The sequence below is a fragment of the Mus musculus genome, chromosome 5, assembly GCF_000001635.26.
Source record: "Mus musculus strain C57BL/6J chromosome 5, GRCm38.p6 C57BL/6J".
In the NCBI taxonomy this organism is placed as follows: domain Eukaryota; kingdom Metazoa; phylum Chordata; class Mammalia; order Rodentia; family Muridae; genus Mus; species Mus musculus.
The window spans coordinates 6014588-6029840 of NC_000071.6; the positions used below are offsets into that span (position 1 = coordinate 6014588).

Consider the following 15253-nt stretch of genomic DNA (forward strand, 5'->3'; position numbering starts at 1 on the left):
TCTGCCTGGAGAAACTTTAAAAAGTAAATGATTGGGAACGGAAGCAATGAATATTACTTCGATCATGTACATTTAAAAAGTTAGACTGCCTAGAGAACTGGAATCTTGAATTAAACAGATTATCCCTCAGGTCAGTCTAATTATATGAACTTGAGTTAGCTGGACTTGGTGGTTGACGACAATTTGGTTACGTAGAATTAGCCAAATAGTCCTTAATGTGTCTTTGGATAATCTTAGGCAAAGTGTTCCTGATGAACGTTATGATTGCTTTCCCCAGAGGAAAGTGTGAACTCCGTTCCTTACTGTCACAGTTATGGAGTGGCATTTCCCACATTTGGGGGAATTGCAGGAGTCAGCACATTCAGAGAACTGTTGATAAGCCTTGACCTGGGAAATCTTCCTTCCTGATGATGGCTTCTTCCCTGGCAGGATAGTATCTGCTATGAGTTTTGAAATCTTGCTTTGGAGACTTACTTCTCTTTATTATTTTTCTTATTCATATGCTCTAGAGGAAGTGATTACTGTAGCTATCAATACTTTATGTGTTTTCTAGTCTTTTCTTGGCAATGTTTTTCAAAATGAGAAAAACTCTATGCCAACGCTGTTAAATAAAGAAGACAACTGTTTTTAATCTCTGCTTTTACTTATTATTTTTAATTAGGCATAACATGTTCTCAGAGTTTTACAGTGTTACTTGTACCTCTCTGCAGTGGAAGTTGGGTTCTGGATAGTCGTATAGTCCCGAATGATGTTCCATCTCCCAGGCACTTTCTTGACTTTGAGTTTTATGAGCATTTTTGTTTTTTTTGGGAAAAGAGCAGTATCTCTTATTGTGGCTATTCCTTTTCAAATTTTTCATTAAATGCAGGAACCATTGTAGTATAAAGTGATTTCCTCTTAAAACAAATTGAGTTTCTGAGTTTCTTTTGTCTCTAAGTATTGTGATATTGTGGAAATTTCATTTGGATTTCTTAGACTTGGAGAAGGCTCTTTTTAAAGAAGGCATTTTGCATTGCAATCTCTGGGACAGTTGGTCTCTGAGAGCAGCTTTTGTTCTTCCTTAATTTTGGTGGATTCTTTCATTAGCTGTTATCTAGACAGGCATTTCCACTTGGTTGACATCTATCACCTAGTTTATCTAGACTTTCATTAGACCTGGTTGACCTGAATTGATTCTGTTCTATGTCTTTCATTTCACACTGTCTCCCACGACTCTCTGTGTCAGTTTGTGCTGGCAGTAGGCATTCATTTTGTTCTTGACTGAGTTCCCCGGGTGCAGCTGTGTGGTTGAGTGCCTGTGTGTTCTCATGACAATGCTGACTTTGCCTCTTTATCTTCTCAGCTCCCTTTCAGTTTTCCTTCATTACTTCAGTCCAACGAATGTTTCACTTTTTATTTAGTGGCAATTACATCACCTCATAGTGGGAGTGTTTTTTGGAAGTCAACTCTAGTATTGAAGAGATATAATTTTTAACTAGTTAAATCTATATATATTATCTGGCTTCATTTACATACAACAAATTTAGTGTTATATCTAGTTTTTGACTATATAAAATAAATTTCTCTAAATATAAACTAGTTTTAAAGTTATTTAAGTCTGCACTGGGATATATAAAAATATATGTATCTATCTATTGATATTTGTATGTATATATGCATCTTCCTACCTATTGTCAATTATCTATCATCTATCTATCTATCTATCTATCTATCTATCTATCTATCTATCTTCTATCTGTTATGCTTTTTTCCACTTACAGTCTTAACATAAGACTCTTTTGATTTAAAATTCACTCTATTAATTTAATTATATGGATTGGCTTAGTTTTGAATGAGTTTGGGCACACATTATATAACACAGTGGATAACTGGAATTGGCTATCCACTTATTTTTTATTCTCCACTTTCTTATTAATAAAATGAGGAAACAATTCTTATTTTAAGAATTGAAATTTGAAAGTTATGAGTGAAAATGGTAAAAACATTATGCTTTGTTAGTAAAAGTCCTATGCAAATGTTTAATATTATTCTCATTTGGGGACAGATAAAATAACTTCAAGTTTTATGTTCTTAAATATTTCTTAAAAACAACCCACAGCACTGCAATTGGAAAATCATTTGTCTGTGTAAAATTTTCAGTTCTTTTCACCCCATCAATTGCTTTTGACAATATTCAGGGACCCATGATCAGCTGTGAGAGTTTTCAAACAAGAGGCTGACATAATTGGATGTATGCTTTTGAAAGGTCTCTCAGGCTCCTATGAAAGTGAAGTGAAGGCAGACAATGGGGCGATCATTCAGGAGGCTGTTGGAGTGATCACACAGGAAGACAATGGCATTTAAATGGGTTGGGAACAACAAAGACTGAGAGAAGTGACAAGGTTTCAGCCCCATCAGATAGAAAGAATTCTGCTTTTTTTCCTGTGTTGGGAAACAGAAGCATTATAAGATTTTTGCTGCTTCTTGGGGAACACTGAAGAGATTTACAAGTCAGATTTTACTGCTTTTCATAGGTATAGGAAACCCTTTGTAGGGTTTTTCCTACAAGTGAGAAGTAATATATTTGAGGATAAATTATCTTTTAACTGTCTCCTGAAATTCAAGAAGACAATAACCCAGTGATGGTAATTGAGACCATAGAAATTAATGATGTTGTTTAGGGGGAAAGCTATACTCTACAAGAGGAAAGGCTAAGAGAATATCTTTTAAATCAATAAACAGAAGAGGTCCATTCTCTTAATAGCAGTTAGACAAAGATACCAAAAATTTTGGCACTGCTTTCATCTTGGGAAGGTAGAGCTCCACAGAGAAGGGTTATTACAATAGAGTTTCATGATACAGCTGTACAGAAGTACAGTTGTCATGGATAGCCCTGGGGCTAATTATATTTGATGTTAATTCCCTGACAGTGGCTATGAACAAGGAATGAGTTAGCACTCAGGAGATTTCCTGTAAACCAGCTTAATTTGTAAAATAAAGGAGAGCTGATGATTGGGCAGATAAAAGGGAAGGTGGAGTGGAAGGTGAAGAGAAGGAAGAAGGAGAAAATGGAAGAGGGAGAGGACACAGAGGAGGAGGAAGAAGAAGAAAAGTGGAGCACAAGCACATGGCCTGGAGAAACTGCAAGTTCTAAGGGGTCTCATAGATGGAGACGATGGCAGTGTAGCAGTAGATCTGCCCAATCTAGATGCACAGCTTGTATTCATATGAACTGAGACGTGTTTTCATTGCATTTTCATTGCAGGGGCATATTTGGGAGGACATTTACCACAACATACAGTCTATTTACCAAACTAGAAGCCATTACTCCTCCCAGCTAAAGCTGTATTAATACAATGAAGGTAGTAACCTGGATAATTGTGGGCTAAGGAGTGGGGAGTGATTGAGTAGGTACAGCAAAAATGGACAGCCTGCTACTGTGAAGTATGCTCCCAGTCACCTAAGAAATGTAAGTAAATGAGAGACAAAGCATCCAGGAAGGAGAGACAGGGCCATTTAATTTTGGGGTAGTTGAACTCTGTGCAATTTCCCTTGGAAGAAGGCTCTAACAAAAGGGAATAAAGCTAACAGGAGAAAGAGAGAATGGATAAACAGTGTGGATGGTATCAGAGCCCCTAGAGAGACATTCGTGTTAGGATTCGGATGCCTTTCTCTATGCCGGGAAGAAAGAGAAAAAGAATAGGCAGGAATTCAAACACTCAAGAGTTGTTCCCCTTGGCAGTATATCTATTTCTTTAGCTATGGAGTGAAAGCTATTTACTTACTGATAGAGGAGCTGAGGGAGTTTAAAGATAATGGAAAGATTTGAAGTCTGTGCTTCACAGAGTGAACGAAGACACTAAAGACAAAGCAGAAAGTTGGTTAAATCTCTATTCCTACCAAGAGTGGATCAAGATTTTTGAGTCTGTAACCCTAGCTAATACTTGTTATGTCTTGTCTCTCTGGGAATAGTTTTCCTGATACGTCCTAATAGTGTGTTGAGCTGATAGCTAATGATGGCGACAACTGGGTTTAAAATGATTGACTTTTCCAAGCCTTTTTGGAGAAATGTTTATTTAAATCAATTGGCCATTTTTTAAAAAATTGTGTTGCATAAGTTCCTTACCAACTTTGGATGTTGATTCCTGTCAGATATACAGCTTGCAAACACTTGCTCCCAGGCTGTGGAGTGTCCCTACTTGGTTGATTATTTCCTCACTGTGTAGAATCTTTTTAGCTCAATGCCACCCCTCATCTCTACTTTCACTCTAGTTGCTTGTAGTTTTAGTGTGATATTCAAACAATTATTGCCCAAACTAGTGTCAAAATACCTTCCTTACTCTCCTTTCATAGGCTTCTGGCTTCTGGCCTTACATTTAAGTGTTTAATCCATTTTGAATTGATTTTTGTGCGTGGCTTGAGTTTAAGGCCTGCTTTATTCTCCTGTAGAGGATTAGGTGAGTTCTCTAACACTATTTATTGAAGAAACCATTTTCCCCTCACTGTGCATTCCTGGACGATACAATGAACATTTCTTAAAATAATCAAAACTAGAAGCACAGCATGACTTACCAATCCCACCTCTGGGGTGTATGTCTTAAAAAAAATCAGAATCTCAAAGAGCTATCTGGACTTTTATGTTCATCTCATCATGAATTATAGCTACAGCATAGAAAAAAGCTAAGTGTCTGTTGTGTATAGATAAGATAAAAATAAATTAGGACATACACACATACTCACACAGACACACACTCACACACCCTGGAATACCATTTAGCCTTTAAAAATAAGGTTACGGTTTGCAAAAACACATAGATCGATCTGCAATGTATTATGCAGAGGAAAACCAGTCTGATATTCTTTCACTTAAATACAGAATCTAAAATGTCACGTTTATGGAATCAGAGAACAGATTGGTGATACTATTGGTAAGGAGGGTAGGAGTAGGAGTTATGGGAAAAGCTTGGTCAAAGGAGACAAATTTTCATTGTATAAGATAATTAAACGCTAGAGGTCCAGTTTGACCATTGTTACCAGTACCAAATATTATACTTGAAATCTGCTAAAATTGTAGCCCTTAACTATTCTTAATACACACAAAACTTCAACTATGGGAGGTGGTTTTCATGTTAAATAACTTGATGGCAGTAAATAGTTCAACAGTGTCCACATACATAAAATCATACATATTACATACTTCAATTGTGCATAGCTTCAACTAGCAGTTGTACTTCATGAAGCTGGGGAGAGGGCAGTTGGAGATACTACTTTTGGTTTTCAATGTTGGAGAGATAAAATAGGCTGCAATATCAATATAACAGTTATATACCTTTGTTTTACCTCTCTGATTGGCAGAGATGATGGGAGCTGGGTTGGTTGTATATCAGAGTCTAGCTAGGAAAACCTCATAGGAAGAAAACAGAAGATGTGTGTCAGAGGCTGACATGTGAGTGTTTGATGTGATAGACTATCATGTCTATGAAAACTAGAGGAAGATATGAAGGTTGAAGTTAACAGAGCCCCATTCAAATGACTGCATGTGAGTGATGTAAATGAGGTAAAAGAACAGATGCTTCAAAAGATCCTGGAGGGAACCTGTTTGACTTAATACAATTGTGGTGATTAGGGCTTTCAGAAAGACTACAGGCAGACAAAAACAAAACAAAACAAAACAAAACAAACAAACAAAAAAAAAAACAAAAGGAGAGAGAGAGAGAGAGAGAGAGAGAGAGAGATCTCCAGTATGTGCCTGTTGGTGTTAAGGTGAAGTTGTTGGCACCGAAAATAGTAAAAAAAAATTCAGAGTCAAACTGATGGCCAAGGATCCCTGCCCCTGCTGTGGTCACCGAGAACAATGGACCAAGACCAAGAACATTAGACTGTATAAGAGAAAGCTGCTGGGCACTTCAAGGATGCCCAAGAAAGAAAACAATGGACTCATCCAAAGTGGGGAAAGCAGAGGTCTGGGACCAAATTTTGATTAATAATGTGCTTTGTTTTGCTTTATCGTATGTATAACAATTTTGATTTGTTTTCCATTACTTTAGTTTTCACACATTGATATCCACACACATGTATGTATGGGTAATTTGTTTGTATATCTCCATAAAACTAGAATGATCCAGCAATAATAAGAACCAACTCTCTTATACAAGAACACTGTGAGGTAGGTACTCAACAAAAGTCTGAACAAGTGAAAGAGCCTTTAGCACTCGAGCAATTGTTCTCTTTGTTCTTTTCTGGTCATAGGAGGAGAATGTACTAAAGATTAACATTTAGGAATGTGCATAGATTTGAAAAAAGGTATGAAAAGAAGATGACTAAAAAGAGGTACAATTACATTTTTGATACAAGGTCTTACTGCTTAGGCCTGGCTGTCCTGAAACTTACCTCCTAGGCTGCTTTCAAATACACAGAGACCCACTTGCTTCTGCTTGAGTTCTGGGATTAAAGGCTTACATTATAATGCCAGCCATAGGTACAATTTTAGGAATATTATAGTATTTAATGATAAAAAGAATTTTAACATTTATTTTCTAGATAGTTCATTATTGGGCCTACATTTAAAGACCTCTAGGCCCTGGATAACATTGTTCCAAAGTGATTTTATGGTCTTAGCTAGATTATTTACCATTCTATTTTTGAATAGTTACTGTAGAGGGTGGTTTTTATGCTTTAATCATGATTCTATGTTTATTGACACTGAAGGTCCTTGTCTCCAGTTGGTTTTTGGTCTACCAAAAAAGATGCCAATAGCTAATGGCTGAACACGGGATGGAACACTGAGAGTTCTACAGGTTTGACAAAGTGAGAATCTGAAACTGGGAGATGGAGAGGAAGAGGATGCAGTAACAGAGGAGATAAAGCCAACCATTCATGTAAGTTTTCAGGTAAGGGGCCTCTGCCAGTTCCCCAACGGGGCCTGGAGATAGCAGGGGAAGGTTTAGGAGTGCCCAGTCATTGTGTAAGCAAAGACATTTAAAAATTAACTCTCTCTCTCTCTCTCTCTCTCTCTCTCTCTCTCTCTCTCTCTCTGTGTGTGTGTGTGTGTGTGTGTGTGTGTGTGTGTGTGTTCTACTTGCAGAACTGAGATAGCTGCTGGGCAGGTACATGCCTGCAATTTGCTGGGAACTCAAAGCAATGTAGACAAAACTACAGACTACAAGTTATAGGATTCTTAATTGTTCTTGACCTTGATTCCTGTGGAAAAAGAATTGCAAGAGTTTGTTTGCTTTGTTTCTTCCAGTGAGTCCCTCTTTTGTTGACTAACTTTACCACAAAAATAAATTGTTTAATGTAACACTTAAAGATTTGACGACTTCTTCTTCTTCTTCTTCTTCTTCTTCTTCTTCTTCTTCTTCTTCTTCTTCTTCTTCTTCTTCTTCTTGGGAACACATTCCCGTACTTTCTCTGTGCACTACAAAGTTGACCACATTTTTATACCTTTCTAACACTACAAAAACATTGAAGCAGTTTGTTTCCTAAAAATTGAAATGTCATATATAAGTATGTGAAAAGGTAGGGAATGGGCAACCTCATTGGGCTGGTGTTGGATAACATCATTCTGGGTGTGCTTCTGAGGGTGACTTTTTGATGAGACATACATTTGGGTCTTGCCAATTTGAGCCTTCTCTGATAAACTGAAGTCCTGAACTATACAGAATCCTTTTGTCTGGAAGATTGAGCTTAGCTATCACTCCTTCCATTTCTTCAGAAGAGAACAAGACACTATTTTTTCAGGAATTCCATTCTGATGGATTTAGTGTTAGCAACCTCACTGATTTCCCTGGTTCTCCAGTTGGCTAACCATAGAACTTGTCATTTCTCAGGTCACACAACCATATGGCTCAGTTTCCTATGATTAGTGTCTTCTCCATATGCATCCCAGCAACTTTCTATATGTGCACAGCAAAAGGTAGCACCATATGGTTTAAGTTCCTTTACATCTTGGCAGACCAGAAAGCAAGAAGGTCAGATGAAGACCAGGCTGGTCCACAATCCTCATGGCATCTTCCCCAATGAATCACTTCTTCTAGCTAGGCATCATCTCCTACAGCTCATCTATTTTACCTACCTACCTACCTACCCACCTACCTACCCACTACTCTGTGTTTCTATTGGGTTTGATTCACTAAAGAACCTTAACTTACACAGATGTATAAATAAATATAAAGTATTAGAAATATCATATTTTGGGCCAGGGCTAAAGCTCAACTTAGAGAATTCATGCTTTATGTGACCCTAGGACTAATATCTTGCATCATATAAATTGGGCATATACATTGAAACATACTTTTAATTCCAGCACTGGAGAGATCGACTCAGAAGGATCAGAAATTCAAGATTTGGCTTGAGAGTAGTAAGCACTTGACACTCTTGTAGAGGACTTAGGTTCAGTTCAAAGCACCCACATGGTAGTCCACAACCATCTGTAACTCCAGTTCCAGGGTACCCAACACCTTTTTCTGACCTTTACTGGCACAAGGTATACACATTGTACAGATAACTACATGGAGACAAAACACCCATAGACATAAAGTAAATAAATCTAAAGAATCATATGGAAATACAAGGTCATCCTCAGCTACATAGCACATTGAGGCTAAGATGGAGCAAGTGAGGCCTTGTTTCAACTAAAGAAAAGAGAAAGATTTCAAAGGAAGAAAAGAAAGTAGAAAAATGGAAAAGATTGCATTTTAGTTAGTGAATATATACACTAATTAGAAGAAGGAGCAAGAAGAAAGTGTAACACCCAGATTTGGTTTTTATTCGTTGTTTACATGTAACTAATTATTCCATGATATTGTGTAAGAATGTGCAATTAAAGCAACAATTAATTTAAAAAAATTACAAAGATACAAACTATAGTACCTACATTTTTTTTTTTTATTTTTATTTTTGGAACAGAGGATAGAAGATGACAGGTATCCATGGAAACAGGACTGAAACACAATCTATTTTATAGATCCGGTTTTCAGCTTATGTTTTCATTAAACATATAAATTATAGTAGTTGCTCACATTTTCAAATTGAACTTTCATTTATTTATTTGAAAATGCAAAGATAAGTGTATGTTCTGGACATAAGATTTATTATCCTACTGACCTGTCCAACATGTCTCATTGTACATGATTGGTTCAGATAAATAACTAAAAAATTGGGGCTCTTCCGAGTTTCTATGCTTCAGGCTTAGTTCAGGAGTTGAGTAGCTGATGGCTTTCTGTGCTACTACTGAGAGCTGTGGTGCATGCATGAATGAGCTAGGAAGACTGGATTTGGTGAACTTCATCCAAGTCTCCACAGGGCAATTGCTTTGCTGTCTACTTGATTAAAATTAAAATTGCTCCTTCTGGTCTACATCTGTGCCCAGAGATAACCCTGTAGAGGAGCTCTCTGTACTCAAATACTTCTCAGAAAGAGCTGGTCTCACAGGAGCACAGTCATTGCTAAGTCCACAGGTGAGACCAACACTTTGCTCCAATAACTAGCTAAAGGGGGACCCACCAGGAGCACCCAGGGCACAGGAACCAGGGACAGGATCCTTCAGGTTTCTATCAGTGCCCACTAACCCTGTGACACAGCTCTCCACTCTCAAATCCCACCTGGAGAAAATTGGTCTCCCAGGAGTGTAGACAAACCTAAGATAACAGGCTCATAGACACAAAGGAGGGACAAGCTCCAGTCAGAGTCAGCAAGACCAACTAACACCAGAGATAACCAGAGGGCAAGAGGGAGCCACAAGAACCTAAGCAAAGGAAACAAAGGCTACGAGACATCATCATAACCTACTTCTCACATCACAGCAAGTCCTGTGACTACATCTGGAAAGTAAGATTCAGATTTAAGGTCACATTTCATGATGATGATAGAGAACATTAGAAGAACATAAATAATTCCCTTAAAGAAATAAAGGAGAACACAGGCAAACAATTAGAAGCTCTTAAAGTGGAAACACAAAAATTCCATAAAAGAATTATAGGAAAACACAACCAAACAGGTGATGGAATTGAACAAAACCTTCCAGGATCTAAAAATGGAAATAGAAACAACAAACAAAGGAAACAACCCTGGAGAGAGAAAACATAGGAAAGAGATCAGGAGTCATAGATAAAAGCATCACCAACAGAATACAAGAAATAGAAGAGAGAATTTCAGGTGCAGAAGAGGCCATAAAAAACTTTGGCACAACAATCAAAGGAAATGCAAAATGCGAAAAGATCCTAATCCAAATGATCCAGGAAACCCAGGACGCAATGAGAAGATCAAACCTAAGGATAATAGGTATAGGAGAGAGTAAAGATTCCCAACTTAAAGGATGAGTAAATATCTTCAACAAAATTATAGAAGAAAACTTCCCTAACCTAAAGAAAGAGATGCCCATGAACATACAAGAAGCCTACAGAACTCCAAATAGACAGAACCAGAAAAGAAATTCCACCTGTTACATAATAATCAAAACACCAAATGTACAAAACAAAGAAAGAATATTAAAAGCAGTAAGGGAAAAAGATCAAGTAACATATAAAGGCAGGCCTATTAGAATTACACAGACTTCTCATCAGAGACTGTGAAAGCCAGAAGATCCTTGGCTGATGTCATACAGACCCTAAGAAAACACAAATGCCAGCACAGGCTACTATACCTAAAAAACTCTCAAATAACATACATGAAGAAAACAAGATATGCCAGGACAAAACCCAATTTACACAATAACTTTCCACAAATCAAGCCCTACAAAGGATAGTCATTAGAAAACTCCAACACAAGCAGTGAAAGTACACCCAAGAAAAAGCAAGAAAGTAATCCTCTTTCAACAAATTCAAAAGAAGATAGCCACACAAACACAATTCCATATCTAACAACAAAAATAACAGAAACAATCACTATTCATTGATATCTCTTAACATAATGGACTCAATTCCCCAATAAAAAGACATAGACTAACAGACCGGATATGTAGACAGGACCAAGCATTTTGTTGCATACAGGAAATGCACATCAAAGACAAAACCAGATACTACCTCAGGGTAAAGGGCTGGAAAAAAATTTCCAAGCAAAAGGCCCCCAAAAAACAAGCCTGAGTAGCCATTCTAATATAAAATTGACTTTCACCCAAAAGTTATCAAAAAAAAAAGATAAAGAAAGACACATCATACTCATGAAAGGAAAAATCTACCAATGTGAACTTTCAGTTCTGAACATCTATGCTCCAAATGCAAGGGCACCCACGTTCATAAAAGAAACTTTACACATTGTACCTCACACAATAATAGTGGGAGACTTCAACACCTCAAGGAAAGAGAAACTAAACAGAGACACATTAAAACTAACAGAAGTTATGGACCAAATGGATTTAACAGATATCTAAAAAACATTTCATCCTAAAAAAAAGAATATATCTTCTTCTCAGCCCCTCATGGTACATTCTTCAAAACTGACCATATATTTGGTCACAAAACAGGCCTCAACAAATACAAAAAGATTGAAATAACCCCATGCATCCTATCAGATCACCACAGATTAAGACTGGTCTTCAACAAGAACAACAACAACAACAACAACAAGCTCATATATACATAGAAGCTGAACAGTGCCCCAGTCAATGATAACTTGTTTGAGGAAGAAATAAAGAAATTAAAGACTCTAGAATTTAATGAAAATGAAGGCAAAACATAACAAAAATAATGGGACACAATGAAAGTAGTGCTAAGAGGAAAACTCATAGCTCTGAGGGCCTCCAAAAAGAAACTGGAGAGAGCATACACTGTTAGCTTAACAGCACACCTGAAAGCTCTAGAAGAAAAAGAAGCAAATACACCCAAGAGGAGTAGAAAACAGGAAGTAATCAAACTCAGGGCTGAAATCAACCAAGTATTAACAAAAAGAACTATACAAAGAATCAACCAAACCAGGAGCCAGTTCTTTGAGAAAAATAACAAAATAGATAAACCCTTAGCCCGACTAAACAGAGAGTACTGAGACAGTATCCAAATTGACAAAATCAGAGCTGAAAAGGAAGACATAATAACAGATACTGAGGAAATTTGAAAAATCATTAGATCTTACTACAAAAGCCTATACTCAACAAAACTGGATAAAATGGACAATTTTCTAGACAGATACCAGGTTCCAAAGTTAAACCAGGATAAGATAAACATTTTAAACAGTCCCATAAACCCAAAATAAATAGAAATGTCATTAAAAGTCTCCCAACCAAAAAAACTCCCAGGACTAGTATGGTTTAGTGCAGGATTCTATCAGACCTTCAAAGAAGATCTAATACCAATACTCTTCAAGCTATTCCACAAAATAGAAAGAGAAGGAACACTACACATTTTTTCCCTATGAAGCTACAATTATGCTTGTACCTAAATCACACAAAGACCCAACAATGAAAGAGAACTTCAGACCAATTTCCCTTATGAATTTCAATGTAAAAATACTCAATAAAATTCTTTTTTAAAAAGCATCTCTCTCTCTCTATCTATCTATCTATCTATCTATCTATCTATCTATCTATCTATCTATCTATCTATCTATCTATCTATCTATATTCAGGACCTCTGGAAGAACAGTCAGTCTTAACCGCTGAGTCATTTTTCCAGCCCTCAATAAAATTCTTGCAAAAACAATCCAAGAACACATCAAAATGATCATTCACCATGATCGAGTAGGCTTCATCCCAGGGATGCAGAGATGGTTCAATATACAAAAACCAATCAGCATAATCCACTATATAAAGAAACTCAAAGAAAAAAAAAACACATGATAACTTCATTAGATGCTGAGAAAACATTTGACAAAATTCAACACCTTTTTATGGTAAAAATCTTGGAAAGATCAGGAATTCAAGGCCCATACCTAAATATAGTGAATGCATTATACAGCAAACCAGTAGAAAACATCAAACTAAATGGAGAGAAGCTAGAAGCAATCCCACTAAAATCATGGACTAGACATGCCCGCCCACATTCTTGCTACCTATTCAATATAGTACTAAATGTCCTAGCCAGAGCAATTAGACAACAAAAGAAGGTCAATTGGATACAAATGGGAAAGGAGGAAGTCAAAATATAACTATTTTCAGATGATATGATAGTATACTTAAGTGACCCCAAAAATTCCACCAAAGAACTCCTAAACCTAATAAGCAACTTCAGCAAAGTGAGTGGATATAAAATTAAACAAATCATTAGTGTTTTTCTATTCAATGTATCAACAGGATGAGAAAGACCCAGAAATGAACCCACATTCCTATGGTCACTGATCTTTGACAAAGGAACTAAATCCATTCAGTAGAATAGACAGCAATTTCAACAAATGGTGTTGGTTCAACAGGCAGTCAGCATGTAGAAGAATGTGAATTGATACATTCTTATCTCTTTGTACAAAGCTCAAATCAAAGTGGATCAAGGACATCCACGTAAAATGAGATACACTGAAATTAATAGAAGAGAAAGTGGGGAATAGCCTCGAACACATGGGCATGAGGGAAAATTTCCTGAACAGAACACTAATGGCTTATGCTTTAAGTTCAAGAATAGACAAATGGGACTGCATAAAATTGCATAATTATGTAAGGCAAAGGACACTCAGAAGAACAAAATGGCAACCAACAGATTGAGAAAAGATCTTTACCAACCCTACATCCCATAGAAGGCTAATATCCAATATATACAAAGAACTCAAGAAGTTAGTCTCCAGAGAACCAAGTAACCCTATTAAAAATGGGATGCAGAGCTAAACAAAGAATTCTCAACTGAGGAAGACTGAATGGCTGAGAAGCACCTAAAGAAATGTTTAACATCCTTAGTCATCAGAGAAATGCAAATCAAAATAACACTGAGATTCCACTTCACACCAGTCAGAATGGCTAAGATCAAAAACCCAGGTGACAGCAGATGCTGGGGAGGATGTGGAGAAAGAGGAACACTCCTCCATTGTTGGTGGGATTGCAAGCTGGTGCAATCACTCTGGAAATTAGCCTGGTGGTTCCTCAGAAAATTGGACATAGTACTACCGGAGGATCCCGCAATACCTCTCCTGGGCATATATTCAGAAGATGTTCCAACCAGTAAGAAGGATACATGCTCCACTATGTTCATAGCAGCCTTATTTATAATAACCAGAAGCCGGAAATAACCCAGATGCCCCTTAACAGAGGAATGGATACAGAAATTGTGGTACATTTACACAATGGAGTACTACTCAGCTATTCAAAAGAATGAATTTATGAAATTCCTAGGCAAATGGATGGACCTGGAGGGCATCATCCTGAGTGAGGTAACCAATCACAAAAGAACACACATGGTATGCACTCACTGATAAGTGGAGTGAATTAGTGAACTATTAGCCCCAAAGTTAGGAATACTCAAGATACAATGCACCGACCATATGAAGCTCAAGAAGAAGGAAGACCAAATTGTGGATGCTTCAATTCTTTTTGGAAGCGGGAACAAAGTACTCATGAGAGGTAGAGGGTGAGAGGGACATGGGAAAAAGAGAGCAGGGGGATGGCAGAAAGGGGGTGACAGAATCTTGTATGGGGGAGACAGAAATGATATTCAGTTTCAGTTATTTGAACAGAGGTGTGTAGCAGCGGGAGATGTGGAACTAGGCGTAACCATCAGCAAGTCCCAGATGCCAGGAAAACAAGATGCTCCCAGGACCAATCAGGTATGAGATTAGCTGAAATGTCCAACAAAGAGGAGGGAAAACCTATAGAGATCGTAAGCAGAGATTAGGCAAGGCCTCCAGTTGGAAGTTGGGTCCGCATTCATCTCCAAGTTTTTAATTCAGAACCGCTCCTGTTTTAAAGGAAATATGGGGACAATGTGCACAGCAGAGACTGATGGAAAGGCCATTCAGAGACTGCCCCACCTGGGGATCCATCAAACACAAGACAATACTGGGGATACCAAGAAGTGCTTTCTGACAGGACCTTGGTATATCTGTCTCCTGAGAGGCTATACCAGAGCCTGAAAAATAAAGATGCAGATGCTCACAGCCAACCATCGGACTGAGCATGGGTACCTCAATGGAGGAGTTAGAGAAAGGACTGAAGTAGCTGAAGGGATTTGTAACCCCATAGGAAGAACAGCAATATCACCAACTAAAAGCCCCAGAGCTCCCAGGGACTAAACCACAGACCAAAGAGTATACATGGAGGGACCCATAGCTCCAGCTGCATATGTAGCAGAGGCTGGCCTTGTCTGGCATCAACAGGAGAAGAGGCCCTTGGTCCTGTGAAGGCTCAATTCCCCAGTGTAGGGGA

At 37.7% G+C, this 15253-nt stretch overlaps 1 non-coding gene across 1 annotated transcript; it reads right to left on the minus strand.

The window, feature by feature from the left end:
* Positions 1–275: 275 nt before the first annotated feature.
* Gm23838 lies at positions 276–437 on the minus strand. The gene has a single exon (XR_003956120.1). It is a non-coding gene; the product is annotated as a U1 spliceosomal RNA (small nuclear RNA).
* Between the last annotated feature and the right edge of the window lie 14816 nt (positions 438–15253).